Source organism: Pinus tabuliformis, chromosome 1_1 (genome assembly GCF_031772625.1).
Source record: "Pinus tabuliformis cultivar Carrire ecotype Pingquan chromosome 1_1, CPIR1, whole genome shotgun sequence".
NCBI classification, from domain to species: Eukaryota; Viridiplantae; Streptophyta; class Pinopsida; order Pinales; family Pinaceae; genus Pinus; species Pinus tabuliformis.
In genome coordinates, this window is record NC_142297.1 from 373623048 (window position 1) to 373650254 (window position 27207).

The 27207-nt window shown below is 38.6% G+C and overlaps 1 pseudogene; it reads right to left on the bottom strand.

The window, feature by feature from the left end:
* Positions 1–1740: 1740 nt before the first annotated feature.
* The window catches only part of LOC149213178 (polygalacturonate 4-alpha-galacturonosyltransferase-like), a 147592-nt pseudogene continuing 122125 nt past the window's right edge, over positions 1741–27207 (bottom strand).

Below are 27207 nucleotides of genomic sequence, written 5' to 3' on the forward strand. Positions count from 1 at the left end.
ACATTATAATATAATTAAATTCTACCATAAATACACATCAAGAATACTTTGCCTCATAGATTTCAGCACCCATGTATTCGATGGCTTTGCCTCGTAGATTTCAGTACCCATGTATTCGATGGATTTATGGGAATGAAGGGAAATTGGAAAGCCAATGATCTCCTACAGTTATGTATGGCCTTATCTAGTAACCATGGCCTCTTAGACAACCAAGATTGAGCTCCAACTCACTCCAACAAATGAAATAATGCTCAGTGGAGAGGGAAACGGCTCTAGTAAGTAGAAATCCACCCAAGAACGCTTAAGAACACTCCAGGTAAGGAGAGAGAAATTTTTAACAGCTGTACAGAAAACAAATTAGCAACTCCTTGAAGAAATGCAACAGCTCCAGAACCGTGGCAGTTGATCTCTAACTCAACAAGAAAGTGGATTATGAGTAACTTAGAGCTGATGCATTTCATAGAGTATCAACCAATCAAGAGTTTCTGAATGATGCTAATAGAAAGTCAATGGAGAGTTATTTATTTCAGCCATGAGCACAAAGATAGGGAGCACATATAATATAACTAAGGAGTAATAATAATGATGATAACTCATACACCATAATTTTATTATATCTTAGGAACATATATTAGATGAGAGCCTAGCACATCGCCTTCATTGTCAAAAGAGAGATGTCCATGTGAAAATTAACCCTCGCTCCATGTGAGACTATTGCAACATAGCTGCTATGGGAAAATGAAGGAATTGGTCATGGCAGTTAAACACCGAATTGAGCTAGTTTCAGTGTTGTCCAAATAGGGATATTACATCTTGTCACACGCAAAGAATGCAAGACAATTCAATATTACAAAGGCAAAAATCCAGGCATAGTCACTCTTTGTTTAGTTAAGTCAAAGCTCATGGATAATGATATCCAGGTGTTTTAGCCTATATTAGACCTCTTTTGGGTAGCAACCAAGAAAGTGAAAAACCTCGAAGTCTGTAATCCAACAGGAGAAGAAAAACTGAGGATAAAAAGAAGTCTACAACACTTCAAGAAATCGAAGTCTGTGACTAAGCCGAATCTCAATCTAAAGCTATCTATTTGTAGCAGGATCCGAATATCTGTGGTAGAGAGTCAAGCTTTTGTTGTAGTAGTCAAAGATTAGTAATAGAAGGCAAAGAGTCTGTAACTGGAAGTCAGTGCATTATAATAAGAGAATAAACATGTAATAAGGACAGAAATTCAGAAGTTGCTTCTAACTTTGACTAGGCAGAGACTCAACTATTGACCTTGACTTAAAGAGGAGGGTTGAATTGGAGGGACTCTTTGGTCTTGTGTTGGATATCTCATTTTGAATAAATTCAATAAGAGGAGGATTGTTGAGATTTCCCCTATTGAGAGGTTTTGCCCTGGGTTGAAAGCCTAAATCTCTGTGTCTCGTACTTCTTTGTCTTCTTGGAAGGACAATTTGTGTAATTACTTAATGAAAGAGAAATATTAACTAACAAAGAAAACAATACTTATATAGGACTTTACTTCCAACTATGAAGGAATGTAATGAGGACATAAAATTTGTAAATCTTAAACTTGGATAAGCCACTACACCTCCAAAAACCTAACTCATTAAGCCATAAACTAGAAACCTTCTGTGGAACTCCAAAAACAAATGAATTAGAATGAATTATCAACCAAAATCTAGGGCATTTACAGTTTACATTTGACAATCTATTGCAGTACGAATATTGAGGTCACAACTATTCATTTCTATTGCATTGTTGTAAGAAAGGATGATCATATTTCATATATTTCGTCTAGTAAGGCATGCACTTCATCATTGTCAGCTCTAACCAAGGTTTCATGTTCCCATTGTAATTAACAATAGCTGTATTCTCAATCTCTAAACGGTCCACGCTAGGATTATATCCTAAACCCAACACATGCCAAGACTTGTCGAAAGGATGGGTCAAGCCATAAAACGTTCAATCTAGGGGGTAGTGTTCCAAGCTTCCACAACACTCTATCCTCATTCTAGCATACAATAAAATAAAACCTTAGAAATCGAACAAAGAAAAACCCATTAAGTTTTCTAGCTAATTACTTTAGATTTACTTCAAATACTTTAAAGTAAGCATCACAGGAATTAACATAAATAAACCACACTACACACTTACTGTGTTCTACCACTTGTGATATATTCCAATTATATCTTTTTTTTCCCATTCTTTGAGATCAAATACATTCATCCGATATGCCCAACCACAAGAATTAGGATCAAATTGCCTGGCTATGTGCGGATTGGAAAAATTAAGGTATTTGTTAAACCGGCAAAAGCTTTCTCCACAAGTTTCCACTGAACCATTAACCTTTCCATGAAGATCTAGTGACCATAAGGGCGTCAAATCTTTCTGCACCACAATATCATCATCCAAGAAAAGGATCTTGTCCATTTTGGGATAAACTTGTGGAAGATAGAAACGAAGATGATTTAACATGGATAAATATTTTGGATTTATATATTTCAAATTGGAGGAACGTGTTGAGAGTGTAGTCGAGTGATCTGCCTTGAAATAATACTCTTTCATAGATGTCGATTCAAGTTGGTGAAGCACGGGGCAATAGGAGGAATTGAGTCATTTAAAATCATCAACATTTTCTACATGTATCACAGCTTCCCTGGGGGATTAAATAAAAACCACATTTTCATGGCCCCAAAATTTAACTTGTCTGTGATGAGATGAAATAAATGTTTCTCAGATTCTTGCAAACACATGTAAATCACCTACAATGAGATCCAAATATTAAATGTAAAATGTAGCAAAACTGTTGGACTTCCAAACTTTAAAGTAATTTAAATTAATAACACTTCACCTTAGCATTCATGATAGTTGAATTCACAATTACAGATGTAGTCAATACATTGTCGAAAAAAAATGCATAGTGATAAAGAGTCAGATCCTCGAACTTGTCCCTTTTAGCAAATTATCTCTTTTGAAGAGGAAGAAAGTAATAATCTATGGTCAATCACATGGACAGACAATGCAGGACCTTGTTGCCACCTGACTTAAAAGTTTACTTTTCTTTTCCAAGGTCCTTGCTTGTCTGCAGACTAAAGCATGGCTTGCAACTTCGTTGTTACTGTCACACAGCCATAAAATTGTTCTCGAGCTTTGGATAGGACATGACCCATAGCCTTGATCTTCTTAGGTGCACTAAAACATTCATATCAATTATCGGTCACGAAAAAGAGAATGAAAAGCAGAAATATTGACACACAAACTGCAACTTTAAAGGAAACAAAGGATATGAACACCAAATGCAAATGGAAGCACTTACTACTCTTGATTTAGAAGCAGCCAATGCGAAAATCTACGGGTAGTGTTCCAAGCTTCCACAGCACTCTATCCTCATTCTGACACACAATAAAAGAAAAGCTTAGAAATCAAACAAAGATAAACCCATTAAGTTTTCTAGCTAATTACTTCAGATTTACTTCAAATACTTTAAAGTAAGCATCACAGGAATTAACATAAATAAACCACACTGCACACTTACCATATTTTTCCACTTGTGATATATTCCAGTTATATCTTGTTTCTTCCATTCTTTGAGATCAAATACATTCATCCCATATGCCAAACCACAAGCATTAGGATCAAAGTGCCTGGCTATGTGCGGATTGGAAAAATTAAGGTATTTGTCAAACCGGCGAAAGCTTTCTCCACAAGTTTCCACTGAACCATTAACCTTTCCATGAAGATCTACTGACCACAACGGGGTCAAATATTTCTCCACCACAATATGATCATCCAAGAAAAGGATATTGTCTAGTTTCGGATAAACTTGTGGAAGATAGAAATGAAGATGATTTAGCATGGATAAATATTTTGGATTTATATATTTCAAATTGGAGGAACGTGCTGAGAGTGTAGTCGCGTGATCTGCCTTGAAATAATACTCTTTCATAGCTACAGATTCAAGTTGGTGAAGCACAGGGTGATGAGCCCAAAAAAATGGACAATTATTTGGGCTCATTCAACCTCCTAATTTGACTTAATCCACCATTCTCATTGGTTTATTGCATGTTTTTGATTATATTTATGTTAATAGAGTGAATTTGGTTAGTCATTATGCCAACAAGTCCAATGGGTGCTTTGTGTAGCCTTTTTGGTCAATTTGGAGACAAAATTGAAGGTCTTAATGAGCACTTGGCAGCCAAATTCGTGGGAAGACAAGGGAGAGGATTTGTTGGAAGGTGTCCCCTTCATTTATGGGCCCTCACCTCGAATTCTCCACCATCAGCTCGGAGTTCAAGGGCCACCGAATCAATCAGCACAAGGGCAACCAAGCAAGTTAAGTAGGACTGCTGTTAACTCCAAGTTTTGGGCAGCCGAGTCCCTAAAGTTTAGGAGGACTGTTGGGTCCTCAATTTGTATAAATAAGAAGGCTTAGGGCCTCATTTTGGTTAGCCAGTGGATGTTAGCTATTTAGCCAGTAGATAGTAGCTAGTAGTTAGTCATTTCATAGCCTTGTTGTAGTCATTTTGTAATTCGATTTGTAGGCAATAGATTAGCTTTGCTTTCAGCTCATTCTCAAGCTCTCCTTGTGGACAGTTTTGATGTAACTCTTCATTCTTGATTAATAAAGATGAATCCAGCTTTGCACCAGCTCTAAATCTCTCTTGGGAGGCTGTAGCTCTTGGGGTTGGGCCCATCTCAAGCGCCCAGTACCTCCCTTGTTTATCTTTATGTGTGTTCGCTGCATTCTTAAAATAAAGTCTTCTCTTTAGATTTAATTCGTGCTTTGTTACTTAGGTTGCTTTTGATGGTTGAAGTAAACTTTTTATGTTTAGGATGGATTGGTAGGAGTTAGTCATGCGTTTATATCTCTTTGATAATGTTTTGTTCACATGCTGTATGTGATTCTTGTCATGAATAAGGTTGTTGTTCACTGATCTCATTAAACTGTTAGATAGATCATCTAATATTTTGATTGTATGCAAGACGTAGTTGGTTTGATCAGGTAAACACTATGCACGGCACCTTCATCACCTCCTCATTCATCTGAGCCTCGTCCAGATCAGCTCCTCCATCACCAAGTCTGTTTCCTCATCTCCCATCTGCTCTTTTGCCAAGTAACCCTACCTTCTTGCTTTTCCATTGCCTAAACCTTCTTTGATGCAAGCTAGACTTCCACACCCTCTCATCAACTCTATCCATCAGTCCTTGGGTCATTTCAGGCCCCTACCCTACCTCCCTATCCATTCATGCACCTTACCTCACTCACCCATGCTCCGAAATTCCATTACAGAACATCCTGTAGAAATCCCAGAACATCCTGTAGAACCCCTGCAGACTTCCTGTAGAAGCTCATAAACACGGTTCCTTGGCAGCCAAACTTTGTGAGACTCTTTGGAAGGGTGTTAGGGACCCCTTAGACCCTCTCTGAACCTTCCCAACCTTTCCCAAGCATTTGTCCTCCTTGATCCACCTTTGCACAGTCAAAAATAGTTAAAAGCACATGCATGATAATTCCAACAACTTAATCAAAAATACAAAAAGATGTTTTCTTCAGATAGAGGTAGTCTAGACACATGTATTTTACCTTCATAGAAGTAATGGCATCTCTTTCAGTAGTTTGCATGCTCTCCTTTGAGTCAGTAGGACTAGCTGGTAGAATTAGGGTTTGCTAGGGTTTGCGTTTCTTTTTGGCTTTCAGTTTCTTTTTGAAATTAGATTAGCTTCCTTCGAGTTAGCTTTCATCCATCAATTAAAAAGCTTCTTCTGAGAGCTCATAGAAGTTGGCTTAAGCTCCTAGTGGACTTGTGCCAACTGATCAAGTGACAACTACGGCAAGAGCTAGTACTTGTGCATACATCACCGTCGCTTCCAAGTTTGTTACGAACTACCGGGTTGATAAAATTAAAGAAGGGAGTTCCAGGAGTTGTAGCATTATTGCTACAATACTGGAGCCCACCATCTTTTTGGCGCCGTTTCCGGGGAAGCGTCAAAGTATTGGTGGTTGTCGCTTCTCTTCTATTTTCCACTACAATCTTCTGCTAAGTAGTTTATTTCATTTCCATTATGCAATTTCGTTTATGCAAAAGTAGATTAGCCTTTCCCGCTTTCATAGATTAGCATTTCAATTCCGCAATTTCATTTCTGCAAGCGTAGACTAGCATTTCAATTCCGCAAGTGTAGACTAGCATTTCATTCCTGCAATTTCATTTGAGCAAAATAGATTAGTCCTTTCCTCCTTTCATTTCAATTCCACATTTTCATTTTCGCAAGATAGTTAGTTGCAGTTCAATCTATTTCATTTTTGCAGGTAGAAGTAGAAAAAAAAAACAAAAATCAACCAAAAAGATTTCCTTTCATGCCTTGTAGGAGTAGAGATAAGTTAGAAAAATGATTTCACAACACCCCCCATTGCTTCACACGGCCAACCTTGTCTCTTCTTCGATGGCTGTGACTAAGAAGAACACTTGGATGGACATCAAGGCATATTTAAAAAACCTCTAGGGGAGAAGAAGAAGAAAACATTCCTCTGGAGCAAATGGCTACAAGCAGAAATGTTGGGAGCAACATCTTGTCCAAAGATGAATTTGAAAATCAGATCAAAGATTTCAAGAGTGATATGAGGCAGTTTCTTGCCATGCAACTGGATACCTTGCGGATCCAACAGAAGCAAGAGGAATCCAAGAGGGCTTTGGTCATTTTTTGTCCTAGGTGCACTAGAAAGCATCCTAGGAACAAATGTCCATTGTACTCCATAGAAGTGTGTTTTGTCTGTGAAGAATACCATCCTACAGATCAGTGCCCTTCCTTACCTAGATTCAAAGCTGCATATCAGAGAGCCAAAGGAGCCACTGAATCACTCTATTACATGAACCAAAGTTGGCCGCATAGACCTAGATCTCATCAGTGGGAACTGCAAGGGACATCCGAGACCTATTATGACCCCTATCAAGCCACTTTCATGCCTTTTTGGGGACCACTTGCTCATCCTTCTTGGTTCACACCTCCTCCTTGTTCCTTCCCAGATCCATATTATGGCCAACTAGTTGCTCATTCATTTCACTCTTATGCTCAGCCACAGCCTCAGTGGAATGCACCTTATCAGGAGTGGAGGCCCCAATACAACACTCCTCCCACTTATTTTCCTCCACCACCTGCTCATCCACAACCATCGCCTCCTCCTCCACCAAGGCAACCCCAAATGCCTACCCAACCACAATGCCATCCATCTCCATCTCAATTTCACACCTCCACTCAACTACCCGTACCATTTCCAAAACCACACAATGGAGCAGCTCAACCCCATTGCAAATCTGAGGCACAACATATCCAAACAACTCCTCTTGAGCCCAATGATCTTCACCAAAGCTCAGGAAGAGTGTTGCAAAGCAGAGATTATATTGACAACATTGAAGGACCAAAAGCAAAAGAAGATTCCAAAGAGGAGATCAAAGAACCATGGGCTGCACTTGATGAAGAGAAGAGATCAGAATCAGAGATCGAGAGAGTTCCCTCATGGTTACCATCAAATCTTCCATGTATTCAAGAGAAAGATCAACAAAAAGAGGAAGATCAGAAGGTCATGATAGAAGATGACATGAAGAATGATCCAGATCAGCAAAAGAACCAAGGATATCAAAGCTATATTGAGATATGGTTTCAGAAGGTCACTAAGTTGCAACAGTACTTTCTTCCTCAGCTTTGTTTGATCCCTTCAACGCCAGATCATTTGGTCTCTGATATCCAGATACTTGTCCAAGCATGCATTTCGAGCCTTCACATCATTTTTTCTCTAATCTCGATGTGCACATGGCTCCATTGGAAGTATTCTTATACTTGAAAATGATTTTTTTTTTTCAAGTAGGGTAGGGTAGAAAAAAAAAAAGAGAAAAAAATGAAAATAAGAGAAAAATAAAAATCTAAGGTGAAAACCTCCTTGGAGGCACCTTAGATTGGCTCATTGATTGAAAACCTCCATGAGGCGGTCAATGGGTTGCAAAAAAAAGAGAAAAGAGAATAATATCTCTGGGTGAAAACCTCCCTTGGAGGCGCCCAGGGCAGGCAATTAGGGTGAAAACCTCCATGAGGCGCCCTAGTTGTTTTTCAAAAAAGAAAAAAAAAAAACAAAAGAGAAAAAGAAAAATAAAAATAAAAATAATTCCATTGGCTAATTGCAGGTTGCAAGAAGGACGTTTCATGACAGGAGGAGCACTCAAATCAAGATCAAAGGAATTTTTCTTGTGCCTTCTAGAGGAAGCTCTGTATTTCTACAGGAAACATCCTGTAGAACCTTTGGATGAGCCAAATCCAATTTCAAAAGTGAATCTAATGGTGGGAATCTATTGATTAGACCTGCAAGCACTTGTGTGGCCATCCCTTGCCTTTCTCCATCATTTTTTTCCACCTCCTTGTGCTTCTCATTGTGCTTCTACAGGAACTTCCTATAGAAATTGTGGGAAACTAGACATGGATTTCAAAAAGTGGTTTGGCGAACATGGTAGCTTTCTCAAGGGTTCAGAAGCCCTCATGCAATCTTCCAACTCCTCCTCCATCATCTCCATACCTGCATCACAGCCCAAGCTCAGTTTTCCCTTCCATGCAAACACTTGCAAAATGCCTTGAAGAAAAAACACATGGAACAAAATTTGTTTTTGCCATAACTTGAAAACCATGCATCCATTTGACAAACCAGTTTATGGGGAATTGTACAAGGGTGATGGCAACACGCTTGAGCAGTTTCAGCCAATTCCGGTGCACGGTTTCTAAGAAATCAGCCTCCATCACCATCAGCCATTTTTGCATTTTCTCCATAACTGTGCATCCGTTTTAAAACCTGTTTCATGGGGAGATGCACATGGGTGATAGTAGCCTACCCCAGTAGTTTCAGCCGATTCCGATGCACGGTTTCCGAGAAATCGATCCCTGAAATCTTCAGCCATTTTCCATTTTTCTCGAAATCCGTGCATCCATTGATCACGATTTTGCTATGGGAGATGCATCATGATGATAGAAACATGCTCATCAAGTTTTAGATCAATCCTCTTTACCGTTTGGGAGAAATGGCGAAAACAAGTTCTGGTTCTGTGACATTGCAGCAGCAGCAGCTTGAACGTGCAGATCTGAACGTGGAAACAAATGCATGAAGCTTAGATCTGGTCAGAGGACACCTACACAAGGAAAAGCAATCAAAAATCATCAGGCAAGCCCTCATGCAATCAAAGGATCCAAGCATGCAGCAGCAGAATCAGAGCATGCAGCAGCAAAAAGCTTCACAAGCAGCCGTTTGACTTCAGGTACGTGACTAAACCTTGTTCATCTATTACATGAATCTAGTCTAAGCATTGCATGAACGAATGGAATGGTGAAATTAAGCCATGAATGTAGCAAGACACCCAGTTCTCTAGCACTCACGAGAAAGTCACGCAGCATGCACGGGTCAGTCATGCACGTGAAATTTAAAAAACACAGACAGTGTGGGCAGTCTAACTCCAGTGCAATTGATGGATGAGATTACAGGCAGAGCACACACAGTTAACCACTGCAGTTCATGATAGCACAACAGTTGCATGGGCCAGCACACGTCGTTGCCACCTCACTCCACCAACAATCACGCAGACATCAATGAGCGCTCAGCTGTTAGTCAACTTGCACACAACTGGAAGTGTGGATTTTGTTGGTAATTTTTATTAGCACAAGAGCAGCCGCCATCAAGATTGCTACAGAAAGCTCTGATGCCATTGCAGAACTACAGTTTGCAAAAACACACAAATGAGGGGGCTATGGAGCATATACAGCGGAAGATTGCCAGACCAGTAAATGCAGATCCATCTGCAAAGTTTTGTTCAATAGCAATGGAAAGTTCATCTGGAACAGAAGCAAGAGAAGCTAGAGCCGTTGATTTTGCAAACAAAAATGTGATGGCTATGACTGGTGCAAAGGTTGAGGAAGAACTTTCTGTGAAACAAGGGCCGGTACTTATTTGACTGTTGAAGAAAAGAAGAAATTGAGATCCGGTGTTAAAGTGAATTTTGACTTTCTTTCTAACCACAAAAAGCTGCAGTTTACACTGACTTAGGCATTCAGCCTTCTTCCTCATCACTTGAAAGCAGTAAAAGTCAGATGGATTTGATTAAAGCAGAGAGCCTCCCTGATTTGAGTACTTTATCTATTATTCAGGCAGATTATAATGTCATATCAAGTATCTGGTGGTTCTATTCTTTCATTTCCTCATAAAAGTCTCTTTGAAGTATCAGCACAAAAGGATGAACCCGTCAGCACAAAAGGATGAACCCGCTAGAAAAGACAGTACAAGCATAAAGAAGCATCCAAACTAACTGTGAAGGATTTCCACAGAGATGGTGCAAAACATGCCATGAAAGATCAGGCTGATGACAGATGTTAAGAAAGAAGTCAACGTGGATGCTGCAAGGATACCTTGAAACAAGCCAAGTTCGAGCGCTTTGACAGAGAGCGTTCAAAGGAAACGAAAGGGAAATGAACAGAAAGCTTGTCAAAATCTAATTTTAAGAAAAGAAAAAATGCCTCTGAGCAAAGACTGCGTTTCAAATATTGTTGATACACAGCTTTTTCAAGACCAAACTGCAGGAGTATTATGTCGGTTTACAGTATCCACAGACCCCGATTTACAACTCAAAGCTGCTGGAGCTGATGTTATATCAATTCTTGTAAGGGTTCTTCAATCTGATACTCCTTTAGCAAAGTGCAGGGCAGCCATTTCACTTGAGAAATTTTCACAGAATTCAGGAAATTTGAGCCCACCAGTCGAGAAAAAGCAAGGTTTTTTATGTTTCTCACCTTCTTCTGTTAGGCGGTGTAGAGTTCATAGAGGTGTCTATTCAGATTAGAACTTCTTTCTGTCTTGTTGAGGCAGAGAAACCAGTTAAAGGCCTAGAAACACTTTTTCCCATCCAGCTTTGGCATGCAATATCTATTCTCAGGCAATTGATTGTACTTGTGTGCTTTTATAATACATTAGACTTGCCATTTGTGTTGGATTCGTCAGCTTTCAGGCAGCAGCACAGTTCAAGGAGAAGGCACCCCCAGCCAAGCAAGCAAAGTCAGAGAAAATTGGTTCTACAGGAAGTTAGCAGACTGTTTCTACAGGAAGACAGAGGACTGTTTCTACAGGAAGCCAGAGGACTGTTTCTACAGGAAGTTTGAAAAGAGGGAAGCCAAAGGAGAAATCGGCCGAGATTTTAGCCAAGGAGGCCACCAGGGCCATCAAAGATGAGGAGAGAGATTGGTTGCTCAGAGGATGAGCAACACTTTCAGTAGGGGGGTGATGATGAGCCCAAAAAAATGGACAATTATTTGGGCTCATTCAACCTCCTAATTTGACTTAATCCACCATTCTCATTGGTTTATTGCATGTTTTTTATTATATTTATGTTAATAGACTGAATTTGGTTAGTCATTATGCCAACAAGTCTAATGGGTGCTTTGTGTAGCCTTTTTGGTCAATTTGGAGACAAAATTGAAGGTCTTAATGAGCACTTGGCAGCCAAATTCGTGGGAAGACAAGGGAGAGGATTTGTAGGAAGGTGTCCCCTTCATTTATGGGCCCTTACCTTGAATTCTCCACCATCAGCTCGGAGTTCAAGGGCCACCGAATCAATCAGCACAAGGGCAGCCAAGCAAGTCAAGTAGGACTGTTGTTAACTCCAAGTTTTGGGCAGCCGAGTCCCTAAAGTTTAGGAGGACTGTTGGGTCCTCAATTTGTATAAATAAGAAGGCTTAGGGCCTCATTTTGGTTAGCCAGTGGATGTTAGCTAGTTAGCCAGTAGATAGTAGCTAGTAGTTAGTCATTTCATAGCCTTGTTGTAGTCATTTTGTAATTCGATTTGTAGGCAATAGATTAGCTTTGCTTTCAGCTCATTCTCAAGCTCTCCTTGTGGACAATTTTGATGTAACTCTTCATTCTTGATTAATAAAGATGAATCCAGCTTTGCACCAGCTCTAAATCTCTCTTGGGAGGCTGTAGCTCTTGGGGTTGGGCCCATCTCAAGCACCCAGTACCTCCCTTGTTTATCTTTATGTGTGTTCACTGCATTCTTAAAATAAAGTCTGCTCTTTAGATTTAATTCGTGCTTTGTTACTTAGGTTGCTTTTGATGGTTGAAGTAACTTTTTATGTTTAGGATGGATTGGTAGGAGTTAGTCATGCATTTATATCTCTTTGATAATGTTTTGTTCACATGCTGTATGTGATTCTTGTCATGAATAAGGTCGTTGTTCACTGATCTCATTAAACTGTTAGATAGATCATCTAATATTTTGATTGTATGCAAGACGTAGTTGGTTTGATCAGGTAAACACTATGCAGGGCACCTTCATCACCTCCTCATTCATCTGAGGCTCATCCAGATCAGCTCCTCCATCACCAAGTCTGTTTCCTCATCTCCCATCTGCTCTTTTTCCAAGTAACCCTACCTTCTTGCTTTTCCATTGCCTAAACCTTCTTTGATGCAAGCTAGACTTCCACACCCTCTCATCAACTCTATCCATCAGTCCTTGGGTCATTTCAGGGCCCTACCCTACCTCCCTATCCATTCATCCACCTTACCTCACTCACCCATGCTCCGAAATTCCATTACAGAACATCCTATAGAAATCCCAGAACATCCTGTAGAACCCCTGCAGACTTCCTGTAGAAGCTCATAAACACGGTTCCTTGGCAGCCAAACTTTGTGAGACTCTTTGGAAGGGTGTTAGAGACCCCTTAGACCCTCTCTGAACCTTCCCAACCTTTCCCAAGCATTTGTCCTCCTTGATCCACCTCTGCACAGTCAAAAATAGTTAAAAGCACATGCATGATAATTCCAACAACTTAATCAAAAATACAAAAAGATGTTTTCTTCAGATAGAGGTAGTCTAGACACATGTATTTTACCTTCATAGAAGTAATGGCATCTCTTTCAGTAGTTTGCATGCTCTCCTTTGCGTCAGTAGGACTAGCTGGTAGAATTAGGGTTTGCTAGGGTTTGCGTTTCTTTTTGGCTTTCAATTTCTTTTTGCAATTAGATTAGCTTCCTTCGAGTTAGCTTTCATCCATCAATTAAAAAGCTTCTTCTGAGAGCTCATAGAAGTTGGCTTAAGCTCCTAGTGGACTTGTGCCAGCTGATCAAGTGATAGCTGCGGAAAGAGCTAGTACTTGTGCATACAGCACCGTCGCTTCCAAGTTTGTTACGAACTACCGGGTTGATAAAATTAAAGAAGGGAGTTCCAGGAGTTGTAGCATTATTGCTACAATACTGGAGCCCACCACAGGGCAATAGGATGAACTGAGCCATTTAAAATAATCAACATTTTCTACATGTATCGCAGCTTTCCTTGGGGGATTAAGTAAAAACCACATTTTGATGGCCCCAAAATTTAACTTGTCTGTGACGAGATGAAATACATGTTTTTGAGATTCCTGCAAACACAAGTAAATCACCTACAATGAGATCCAAATATTAAATGTAACATGCAGCAAAACTATTGGACTTCCAAACTTTAGAGTATTTTAAATTAATAACACTTCACCGTAGCATTCATGACAGTTGAATTTACAACCACAGATGCAGCCAATACATTGTCAGAGAATAATGCATAGTGATAAAGAGTTGGATCCTCCAACTTGTCATTTTTAGGAAATTTCACTTTTCAAGCGAAAGCAAGTAATAATCCATGGTCAATCGCATGGACATACAGTGTAGGCCCTTGGGAACAGTCTTTGCTGCCAGCTAACTTAAAAATGTACTTTTCTTTTTCAAGATCCTTACTTGCTCGTCTACAGATTGAAGCATGGCTCACAACTTCTTTGCTACGGTCGCATAGTCATAAAATTGTTCTCTAGCCTTGGATAGGACATGACCCATAGCCTTGATCTTCTCAGGTGCACTGAAACATTCATATCAATTATCGGCCATGAAAAAGAGAATGAAAAGCAGAAAGATTGACACACAAACTGCAACTTTAAAAGAAACAAAGGATATGAACACCAAATGCAACTGGAAGCACTTAATACCCTTGATTTAGAAGTAGCCAATGCGAAAACTATTACCTTTGAGGTAGATTAGAATCTACATTAGCCTCACACAATGTACGCTGACATTCTTTAATACGAAGCATCAATTCATGCTATAAATCAAGATTATTTCTAGCTTGGGAAATGCTTGAATACACCCTAGCCATGATCAGTTGGTTTCACATCAATCTAATATTGGAGTATGAATTCTCGTTCTCATTCTCCCGCCTCCAAATGCTGTATTTTCACAGGACAACAGAATCTACCTCCATGGAACGTTTAATTGTTGTGTTTTCAAGCTAACTCATTTTTCTTCATCCTGTTGAATCAACTCTATTGACCTTTTCTCCCTCCTCTTTTGTCTCAATTGCTGTAAGCATTAAACTACTATAAATTAAAGCATACTATGCTAAAATCTAAGATATGTAAATTTTTCCTATTGGAGAGGTAACATTCAAAAAGGATTTTGGAAAATAATATAACAATTCCCTTTTCCATGAGAACAAAAAGTAGTGATCTAGTGCAACAAAGAATTTTACCCTCCGCAAAACTTTTGTTGGACTTTCTTCAAGCTGCAAATGGTCTGCATTACAACAACCATTGTCCTGAGAGTTTGACTAGACATTACCTTACAGTAGGCTACCAACATCATACACCAGTTAACTAGGGAAAATCAAAACTTACCATCAAGATCATTCTCTTTGACGTCTCGATGTTCACTTCCTATGTCATCCTCTTGAAACCTCATAAGAAGTTCTTCGTCATTGGAAGTTTTTTTCTACACCTCATCATTCATTTTACCTCCATCAGGATTTTCCTTGCCTTCTTCATTAAAAATGGGGTTGCTTTGCTATCATGCATATGCTAAGATCGAGATTTCATTACACATCAATAATAAAATCGTGTGTATAATATCTATCGTTTTTTTTAGCCAATGTGCTCTGAAAACTATGGGAACAGTGTGAAAATGATATGTATAGAAGAAAGTAGCTGGTGAACAAGATTGTTGTTATGAATTGGGTCTAGGTTGGGTGGATCAGAACTGGTTTTAGCTTGACTGATGAGAAGTGGATTTAGCTTTATGGATGAAAAGTGGGTCTGGCTCGGATAATGAGTGGATGGAAAGAATGATTGTTACCCTTCCCACCCAGATTCAATTCCCACAAGATTTAATTCCCATGAGTAAGATGTTGAAATGAACTCTTAACAAATATATTTTTATAATACCCATCTAGCTTATGCAGAATCCAGTGCACACTTAGTACCATTCTCCTCAGAATCAGAAGTGCCTAGCAAACTCACCGAGCAGTTACCCAGCGAATTTACCAGTCATATGCATTTCCCTTTATTAAAAAATGGAAAGTGCATTGTTATTTCTTGCTATCAGGATGAATGGTTTCATTATCTTTGGCAAGGGAAATTACTCTAAGGGTAATTAGTAAAACCTTTGCTCTTGCATGAGAGAGGTAAAAACTTTGAATCTTTCTCCTCGTAGGTATTGTACCATGTTAATATAGAGATGGAGTTCATAGCTTCACACAGATCAAATGAAAGGAAACCCATAAAGAAAACTTACAAAATGTCTGGAAAAATGTTAGAGGTGCTAAAATTTTGACAATAAGTGAGGAAAGTAAGTTTGATAATATCTACACCTTCAAATCCCGTGAAAAAGCTAAAAGGAAAATCAAATTCCAAAGCAGGTCCATGGGGTTTTGGTTCAATGGTTAACTGAGGGTGGTGAAGGAAAATCAAATTTCGAAGCAGGTCCATGGGGTCTGGGTTCAATGGTTAACTGGGGGTGATGATAATTCCCTGCTAAGGCTTAGATCACATAATTACATTGTTCAGTGGGTTCTCAATGAAATGGATCTTTCTAAAATAGTATAAGACAACTACACTTCATTGTAATGGAGATCTTACTTGAATGTTGTCAGAAGTCTACACTTCATTGTAATACTACCAGATTAAGAAAGGGCATGCTTTCCAACAAAGATAAATTAAACGCAGACCCACCACAAAAAAAGAGATAGAAGTAGCCTGATGAGGGAGGAGGGCAGGAAGAAGCTTACCAGCGAGGGAGGAGGGTAGCATGAAGCTTAATAGTGAGGGAGGAGGGAAGGAAGAAGCTTACCAGTTGCAGATGTAGGTATGGAGTGACGAAACCTAGCTTCCAGAAAAACCAATGGCATGACTACAAAGATAACAAGGAATCCCACCATAGCTATTCGATGATGAAAACCATAACCTCCCCATCCACCATTTCTATCGCACTGGTAGCCCTACCACCCTCCATTCCACACACCTCCTCTTTTCACAGGCATCTTTAGCTCTCAACCCTAACACCACATTTCTCCTTCTCCTCATTGTAAACAAATATTGAGCAATGCAACCCTTACTCAATCATAATCCTCTACATCAAACCCATATCATGGTTAGCAAAAAAATATGAAGTCAGCAACAACAAAAAAAACCCTTAGATCTCATATATACTTTAGAGCAATGATAGAAAAATTTACCAAAGGCATTACGAAATGGATAGATCAATTGATTTCATGCAGTTTTGAGAAAGAAAGGGACACTGACATGGTAAAAACCTAGATGAGAATGGGCATAGGAGCCGAAAGTAGACAGATTTGAGGTTCTCTATCTCTTTTAACCTTTTTTGTTAAAAAAACAAAACATATAATTAAGGGAAACAGGTCATTCGGATTCAGATGCCAACATAGATGTTATTATTAATGGGGATCCTCGCCAGTCTAGTTGACTCTTCATACACTACGACATAGGAAGAGGAGGAACAGGCAGGCAGCGTTGGGTATATATGATGCCCCTCAACTTACTAATTTAACTGAGCAGGTACCGACTTGGCCTGCCTTGTATTCAGGCATGTAAAGGTAAAGGGAATGCTAGGGGGGTAATTTGATGCAAAGCAAGGGTGAATTATGCCTCCCTGAATGCACATCATGAGACTGCGTTTAAAATTCACGATTTTGAAGCTGCGAGAATACCAGAGTGTAAGCACAAGAGAGAAGCTAAATATATTGTGATCTAACATTTAAAATGGTGACTTGTTGATGGATTTCTCATTCAGAATGAAGAGAAAAAAAATTGATGATTGGGGGAGAGAAATGATGAGTGTTCTATTGAGTAAAGGAAATACATCATTTTGAGGCCATGGATAGATCTTAATGGCCCGGGGTGCGAGTGTTAGTAAAACCTTACCTAAATGCCTTATGACTGCTACATGGATGAGCGTTACACTTACATTATTGATGCACTAACCATAGGGAGTTGGTATAATATTCATGGTTATGGGTGCTTACAAAAATGGGTTTTCATATACCTATGAAGTGAAAGGGAAGCAAGTACCTTTTCTTCAAGATAGGAGTAAGGATGTAAGATTTCAACCAGCTGACAGAGAAATTTTTTGTTAAAGAATACTTTTTACACATCCTGTGTGCATTAGTATGAACCAGTTTATAAACATAGTGTTGGATTAATGTCATAGCACTTATAGAAGTTGTTTTGATTCTCAGAAAACATGTTGTATGTTGCCATCTTCTTCAAATTTTGCACAAGAAATGGTTGGTCCTTTAAGAAGACTCGAGTGTGCCAACATGGACTGAACAAGAGGTTATTAGCATTGCAAACCATCTTCTCAGATCGGTATGTCAATTTTAAATTTAGCAGAAATTGGCAATAAAACATATGATGTTCTAGAAGATAAAAGACAGATAACACAAGAATCTACAACTTCTTACCTCTATTGTTGTCATGTTTAGCTTGCCCTACTAGAATGGTATCAAAGTTAAGGTGAGGGCAAGGTATCGGAGCTAAGGTGAGGGCAAGCCCAAGATAGGAAGAAAGAAATCACAAGAAGTTTTCTGACAACACTGACCCCCTTCCTCTTCAAAGATCAGTCATCGTGAAGAACTAAAACTCCTACTGCAAATTTCTAGGTTGCAGATCCCAGAAAGGAAATGAGATCAAGGCCTCATCAATCAAGCATCTCTAGGATAGAGCACTCTATCAAATTATTGGTCAAATGGTCTGTATATAAGGCCTTTTGTCATGACTACAGCCGGGAAGCTTTGGTTGCTTTAGGGTCAAATCTTCTATTACGAAATCATCCTTGAATTGAATTTGGTTTGGAGATAGCGTCTCACTCAAAATTCCTTCTCTGTTGCAAGTTTATATAAAATCATATCTGAAGCTATAAAGTTCCTAGCATCTAAGTTCATATATATAATATTATTCTTGAGCTCATTGACTTGACTTCAGCCTTGTATTAGTGCTTTGTCTGTCTCACGGAGAAGTATAAAAGGCTACAAAAGGTGAAGTATCCATGGCCCTAGGACATCAATCAAGAGGTTTTAAAAAATAGTGTTCGTGGTTTTCCATTGGTTAGATGCTTATTGAAGGTAAAGGATCAACATTTGTGCATCTCTGAGATTGTGGTATCAAAGGAAAGGGGGTTCATGACAAATAAAGATCATTTCAAGGATCTTCAAATCTGAAACACAATGTTCTAAAATCTCATTTAAATAGGTATGATTGTTATTGGTGTCTAAGCCAAATGCATCTCAACATTTCTTCTCATATCAACTCATTGAGGCAATCAAGACACACACGTGGGTTTAACCTAGAGCCATCACTTTTTATATGATTTTTACATCTTGGGTTTAAAAAACCTTTATATACTGTAATTAGTAATTTCTAGTACCCATGCTCGGTGCATGTTGCATATTAATTTTCATAACTGCCAAATTTGCATTCCATCAGTTAAAGCTAGGATAGAATTAGTCATAGTCAAAGAAGTCTATTTTATTTGATGGATTCAAACTGAATTTAATTTACTATGGTTTTTCCTTTCCTTTAATTTACTCTGGTTTCAATAACCATCAAATCTTGCAAAGACAGAAATTCGATAATAGAACTAGAGTCAGATAGAGACTTACCGCTATGAGAAATGCATACAGTCGAAAGTTCTTTCCCAAGGCTTGGCGGGTCGACGGGCTCCATGAATGTTTTTCCCTCTTCCCCAGATTTATCAACGGCCTTTGCTACAGTAGCCTCAGAGGGGTTTTTGTTGCCTGTGCTAGGGGAAATGTATGATTCCGAAGGGGATTTCCAACAACCGAAGCTTCTTCATCAGTTACTCGAGTCCATAATTTCTGGAATAGATATATCAACCTATTTCACTTCCTTGGAGGAGAAGGCGACAACCTATAGAGAGAGAGGGGAATTTTTTGGGTGATGGTGGAAAGGAAAATCCCTGTTTGAACCTTAGGTGGGTCTGGAGTTCCATAGCGAAATCAAGAGCCGCAAAAGTTCTAGTTAGGTGTCACGTTCCCTGCACAAAACCCCAACAATCCCCTGCCTCTATCAAACTGGAAGGGAAAAATAGGATACTCATAGAAAAACGTTGGTCTCCATTGCTAAAACCTCCTCCAGAATTCAAAAATTCATGGTTTGAACAAAATTACTGAAACCTTCTCCAAAATTCAAAAATCCGGGGTATGAACAAAATCGCGTCACCCATTGTTCTTCTTCCATTCTTGAAAGCTCCTCGAGGGTGCTCCTTGAGGGTTTGAAAAAAAATGGCATCGCCCCGGTTGGAACACTTGTCCGACTCCCCTTCCTCCTCTCCGCAGCATCTGCCCCTAGTGGCGTATCATGGGCTCCTATGGGCCCTCATATCGGATCTATACATGAGGAAGGATGGTGGCTATCTTTTCAAAGAATAATGCGCACAGTACTGTACCAAAAACATAGTCATGGCTCACCTGCATAGATTAACTATCGTTTCACTGACGACAGCATCCTCTCAACCCATCCATAGTAGGTCTTAGCCCAAACACTCTCAACCAGCATCATCTACCCACCAGTGATGTGGTGGAACACATGGCTGCCCAAGACCCGTAGCACAGCTACAGAAACAACCTATGTCTCTAGCCAGTCTAAATCACTAGTTGAGATATTCGTGCCCTTCACATGCATATGATGTGGACAATGGCTCTCCACAAACTTTATAATGTTCCTTCCACAAGGAAACACTAGATGTATATCCCCCACCACTCTAAGGGGAGGGAGTCCGGTGAAGAAATAAATATCCTGTATTGTGAGCTTAATATTGTGCCCTTGCATGACAGATACCTCATGGTCTAGATCCCAATAGCTCACAATTTTCAATAACAATGGCTCACCTACCCTCATCAATGGGTTCTCTACCAACTTGAGAACCCCATAGTGAGACAATGCCCCTCGAACCCCCTGATCCATCTAAATATCGAATCGGAGGGTATCCAAGTCTCACTTACACCAGTTGATTTTTAGCTCTACCATGCCTGCAAAACACCACATGTCTTGTCAGTTGAGAGAAGAAAACACTGGTCTACACTGGTCTTCCTGTGATCCAAATTGCACTTCTAGGCACAAAAAGTGTAATTAGACTGTGAAGAGGAGCAAGGGTCTCCCAGGGAGCTACCAGGAGCGAAAAATCATGAAATAAATAACTGAAATTGAAGAGATGAGTAAGGCCACTACCTAAAAGTCACAGGTCTTGATTCTGATGGCCGGTTTGTTTGCTATGATGTCCACAAGATTTAGGGGCTTTTCCTCCTCTCCAAATTTACCACAACTGAAACAAAAAATGAATTCCAATTGGAGGGAAAATGTCCTTTCATAGAAAAATCCACAATTTTTCTATCACCTGCTTTGACCAAACAGTAGCTCAGCTAGATGAACCATTAACATCATTGGAAATCTCGCATCGAGTACTATAATGAGTCTTTCTCAGTTTTGGATGATTTGAAACTTCACTAGGAAGCCATTTTTCCAAGAAGGGTCACTTCGTCGCCTCCCAACATCAGATTTCCTGATATGCGATGCTTGTAATTTTGGGACCACCTTCCCTTGGAACTTGTCATCTCACGTGTCAATTTTCATCATGTGTAACCATCATTTACTAATTTTTTCATGGTCCCTACCGGGCTTATTCTCTGTGGCAGCGTCATCGAGTCACACTTGCATCCATGGAATCTGTTTCATATCCCATTATATCATATCACAATATTCCATCCATATTTTGATACCGTTCATCCCGTCTTGCCCATTTTAACCTCCAGCAATACTGTCCGCATCCCATCCGGAGTTGAGTCAGTTGCTACCAGGTCAACCATGCACTTTATGCTCTGACAAGCGAAGTTGTGTATTTGTCCCTCAATCCCTCATTTTCCATTATAACTGGTGTCAATCCATCAGTCACATTACTATTTTCCCTCATACCTTAGTTGAGGATCCTCATTGCCTCACCTATCGTGGGCCCTATTTTGTCGAAATCAGCTCATTTATTCCATAAGAACGACCTAGAGGGTGGTGTATCTTGGTTCCAACTTCCATTCTTGTTTGGTACTTTGGATCGAGTAGAGGGACTCATTACTTCCCTTTGACTTGGTTGTTTCATGTTCATGAGCCATACACTCAATGGTCGAGTGATGTCGCAGATTGTACCAGTGGTTCCTAAGTGTATGTGAGATGTTTGAGACCTCATGAGGGGGTGGCCCTTTAGGTAGCCCCCCACATGCTCGCATGCATTCCTATTATGCTACAACCTTAGATGCAGCTCCGAAAATATAATGGGTTTGGTTCCTACCAATCACAGTGTTCATAGCATGCACATCTCCTTCAGATGATCCATTTAGTTTTGCAGATCCCTTCCTTGTTCAACAAGGCTTCTTCAGTTGTTCTACCCTCCCTCCAGCCCATTTTTTGAGGGAAGGTCCATTATATCTCATGTAATCAATTCATATTATATTCAATCCTGGCTGATATTTTTCCAGGTGCATTATATATATGGGACACATTGTATTATTTTCTAACTCAGTCATGCGAACATGTCATGTACCATTCAACATGTACTTCATTGCACACTTTAATATTTCTCAACACACCATTATGTTTGTACTAAGTTATCTCGGCGGGTATATGTATGCTTCCCCCACCTCATTGAGCTCTAGTACCACAACATAAAAGGTGACTTGCATTGGTCTTGCCCCCTTTGTCCCTATCCTCCTGCATCAGTTGTATTAGTCTCTCTCTCTCTCTCTCTCTCCCCACTTTGTTGTGTAGTGATTGTGTCTTTACAACGCAGTTTGGTCATATGTTTTCCTCCTAACACTCGTACGTTGGGGGGAAATCTGTTATCACAAAAATATTGATCATCTAGCCTAATTTATTAGATGGATCAAACTACACCGTGTGAAGCAAATTTTATAATAGTAAAATTTCTTTCACTGTGAAAAATTACTTAATAAACCACCTTTGTTAAGTAATTTATAATTAAACTCATGCAGAATAATTAAATAAATCACTATTTATTTGATTTCCTTCTAGATATAATTAATTAAAACATTGTTCAATTATAATTTCATGTCATATTTGACCCAGTTATGAAAAATCAACAGATAAATTATTAATTATCTTATTTTTCTCTAGGAATAATTAATTATTATTCCTTGTCAAATTTGAAAAATCCCTTGGGAATAATTAAATAAATCATTATTTCTTTATTATTCCCTAACCAATTTGTTGAGATTTGTAAATAAATCATTTATTTATTTATTATTTCTAAATAAAAGTTTAAATATTTTTTCCCTCCTAACCAAATACAATAAAATATTCCAAGTGGTTATTCCAAGAATGGGGTTAATAATATTTTGTTATTGCTCATTATTCGAGGATAACTTAATATTTTGTTCTAAATAGAAGGGTTTCCCATTCATTTTTCACTTTTGACTATTTTCATTGTTGCACTTACTATTGTAACTCTAATTATTTTCATTGATGCACTCCATTTCTCTGCCATTTGAGTTCCCATTAAGCTCAAACATTTTATTTGTTGGGTTTTCACATTATAGAGGAGAGAGACTCTAAAGAAGATGAAGACGTTTGATGACACCCAAGAACCCATCCCATGGAGTGGGACAGCTAACATTTATTTGTTCCCTTCACAGGTGTTATAATAAAATCTATTCTTTGTATATATAGTTTCCATTGGATTATTTGAGTTATTACTGTTTCTTTTTGTTGTTTAACTATGATTGTGGCATAGATTAGGACTTTCACAGGTTTTGTTTCTATCATTTGTTGCAGATCTACAATTTTTAGCAGCCATTTATATTATTGATATTGTTTATCATCCACAATCCTAAGTGGGTTCTTTTCGTACATCTTTGAGAAGAAAACACTACAAGAGAAAGAATTCTAGAAAATGTCTGGAGCAAGGACCCTTGAAACCCTTAGTCTTTGAAAAGAAATGTGGCCTCCATGTGATCAATCTCCAAGTTTTGCTATGGGTACAATGTCAATCCTAGGATGAGCTTGATTAAACAATTTATATTCTTCCTTGGGATTGAGTTTAGAAACTTGACCTTCCAACCTTTACAATTTGACCTCTTTTACCTCCAATGAAATCAATCCACAATTATTTCAAGGAGACACTTTAGATCTATGAGCAAGTTAAAAATGGCATCGAAAGGCAGGGTCTCCTTCTTAGATTTAAATGATCCAGCCTCTTTCCAAGATAGATTACAGAAATATACTGATACCATTGATCTTGAAATGAAATAGATATAATCTGAATTTAGCCTTTAAACCCTTGGTGTTTGACCCACTAGAAGGTGATGAACTCTTTCATTGGATTTCTATAGACCTGTAATCAAATTATAGTCAAGATGGTATTACTTCCTACAACAAATATCATAACCTTGCAATACAATTGAAAGGAGACCCTCAAATCTGATAGGGGTTCGATCTCGACCCCGTAAACTTAAATGGATAAATATGGTAAGGCAGACCCAGGTCCAATCTAAAAATTTGGCAAAGTAATGTTTTCTCTTTTGTTTGCAATAAAATAATAACTCTCAAAATAATGAAGAAAATTCTCCTTCCAATCAACTAAAAAATAGAACCAACTAAGATGATACGAAATTCCATCAAAGATGGAAATGTTGGCTAGGGTGAGCATAGATTCCGCCAAAGTTCGTTGCATGAAACCTCCAAATAACCCTACAAATAATTTAGAATTTTCCAATAAAACCCTTAGGCTGGTGGGATGCACAGCTCTGATACCACTGTAATTTCCCAATCATCAAAATTTTAATCAGTTCTGGTACATTGTAGGTGTTCTAATAAAATTCTTGCAGTAAAAACACTGAACACAATAAATATCTGAGAATGCAGCATCTTATCTATGTAAATAAATATAAACAAAATTACATGCACATAGAAGCACTACTAAAGCTTGTGCCTTGGCATGTATGGCTTCCCATCAACAGAGAAATTAAAGATGTTGAAGCACAATCTTATATCCTCGATGGATCCACTAGAGAAATTACTCCCATGGGGTTTTCATCCTTAGGATCAAATAGAACTTGCCTTGACAAGCTCTCAGTAGAAGAAAAATAGATAAATAACTGTCGATGATTACATTGTTAGGCTCCTATCCCCTTTTATCTGCTTCATTGAATCTCTAGAGACTTTATTTTATTTTATTTTACTCAAAAAACGAAGGCAAATACCATCGTCAATGCCATGGGGAACTACCATTGTAAATACCATGGGTATATTCCGTCCACTTTAACCATATCCACAAAAAAAATAATATTGCAAATCGATTGCTTCTTATTTAGTCTAAGAAGTTTATGTTTAGGAATTCCCCGAGATCTATAAAAGTAGAAACTTAATAGAAATTACTCATCAACACCACAAAGTATGTTATTTTTATTGAGAATATTGAGCACATGGAAAGATGCTTGTTAAAGTGGATGTTAGAGAAATCCCTAATGCATAGGTCTAACAATGACAAGAATTGTGTTACCTTTTGGGTAATTTTCTTAAGAATCCTAACTATGTCTTAAAAAAGTAGGTCGGGGCATTAAATTTAAATGATATTCCTTATTGATTTTGGGATTGGGATGAGAGTGAGATGGGAGATATTGTCTATTCTAAAAATAAACATCTTTTCACTTGTATCTTTTCCATACATAATGTCTCTTTTTCATAAATTAAATGGACAACATTCTTTCCTTAATTCTTCATGAGAAACCATCCTTCCAAGAGGCATTAAGGCCATTTCTAGACAAGTAGGGCCACATACTAAGTCATAGATTTGTAATCCAATGAACTTGCTAGGAGCTCACCAAGATATAGTACCTCTTACTCCTCTCTAAATTCTCCAACAAATCAATGTACAAATGAATTGGAATTGGGGGCAATAAGCCCTTTTATAGGAAAAGCTCTAGTTTTTTTTGGCCATTAGGAGTAAATTGTAGCTTGGTTTGACAAACTATCAGCACTGTTGGAATTCTCTGGCCAATATCTACAATGGGTCTCCGTGTTTCTCGTAATTTGAAACTTTGCCACAAAGCCAATTTTTCCATGAGGTCTCACTTTGGCACATGTACTCTCGTACCACTTTTCATTTGAACTTTTAGAATTGAGTCGTTGTCACAAGTAATCACTATTTACTCATTCTATTATGGCGCGCTGTGAGCCTTTCCCATGTGGAAGCATCATATAGTCACCTTTCTTCAAAGCATTAGAGATGAGTCACCCCTACATCTATGGAGTCTGTTCAAAGTCCCATTGAGTCCTGTTACAATATATTATACATCTATGTGTCATATTCGTCCAATTTTTCTTAAATTTGACCTCCATCTATCCTCATGTGCCTTTCAGAAGCCTTCGTCTGAGTAATTTACCATCCCTTATGGAATTGTGTCAGTCACTATGAGGTCAACCTTGCATGTTATGCTCTAACAAGGTAAATCATTACTGTACAAGTCTTGATATCTTCCAATTATCATCCCCATTGTTAGTCGTTATTAGCCATAATATTATCATCCTTGTGCCTTTGTTGAGGATTCATAGTTTCCTAAACTCTGGTGGGCCTGCTTTTGTTAACATCAACACATTTATTCCAGGAGAGTAGTCTAGAGGATGGTGTACCTTAGCTTCATCTTTCATCCTTTCTTGGTGCCTCTAATCAAGCAAAGTGAATCATTATTTCCCTTTTACTTGGTTTTTTCTTGCATGCTCAAATTCAACTCATTATCGCACGATCAAGAAACATACACTTGGTGGTTTACTGATCTAGCAGATTTTCCTAGATTTTCTGAGGTGTGTGTGAGATGTTCTAGACCTCATGAGGGGATGTCCCTTCAGGTAGCCCCTCACATACCTAGATGTCAGAAAATTATGATCTAGCCTCGGAAGAAGTTATTTTTATTTGAATGGCTTTGTTTCTGCTGATTGCATAACTCACAAAATGAACCTCTATTTAAAATGGTCCATTGAGATATTTAAATACCTCTCCTATTCATCAGGGCTTCTTTGGTTGTGATCTCCCTACCCCCTTCACCACACCAACGTGGGGGAATTATGTCTCATGTCCTCAAATCAACATACTTAATTCTATCAATCCTAGCCACTGTATTCGAGGAAGTTATGTATATGGGGATCATTATCTCATTGTATCAAGTTTTGCCCCATTGATGCCAGCATATCATGTATCATGTACTATGTACCTCAGACCTAGATTGTTAGGCACACCATTATCATTTGTACTCGGTTATCTCATAGGTATGGGTATATCTCCCCTACCTTATTGAGATCTTGTACTCATCAATCAAGGAAACTTTTATCTCACAGGTAGGTTTCACCCCCTCCAACTTCACTCCTTACTATTACTTGGGTGATCTCTCTCTCTCCATATGACTTCCCTTCAATGTTTTGTGAATGTGAAGCTACAACATATTTCCATCATATGATGTGATCCTCAAACTCTTATGTTGGGCAACAATATGTTATCACCCAAAAAATGATCACCTAGTCATGTATTACTAGGTTGATCAAAATGCACCATGTAGGATAGGTTTTTGCATATTAAAACCTTGTTTTATCTTAGGAAATAATTTAGTGAACCAATTTCCTAAAGTATGTTGTTGCATTCTAGACTACTACATGGAGGGGAATTTTAAGACAATTTTTTAAGACAAAATAAATCTTTTGTCTAAAAATTTTCTATGATGCGCTAGCAAAAAAGGTAAAGGTTTAGAGGTTCATCTTTATGCTATTGATGGTTTCTTTGGGAAGTAGAGTGATCGAGGTTGACAACAA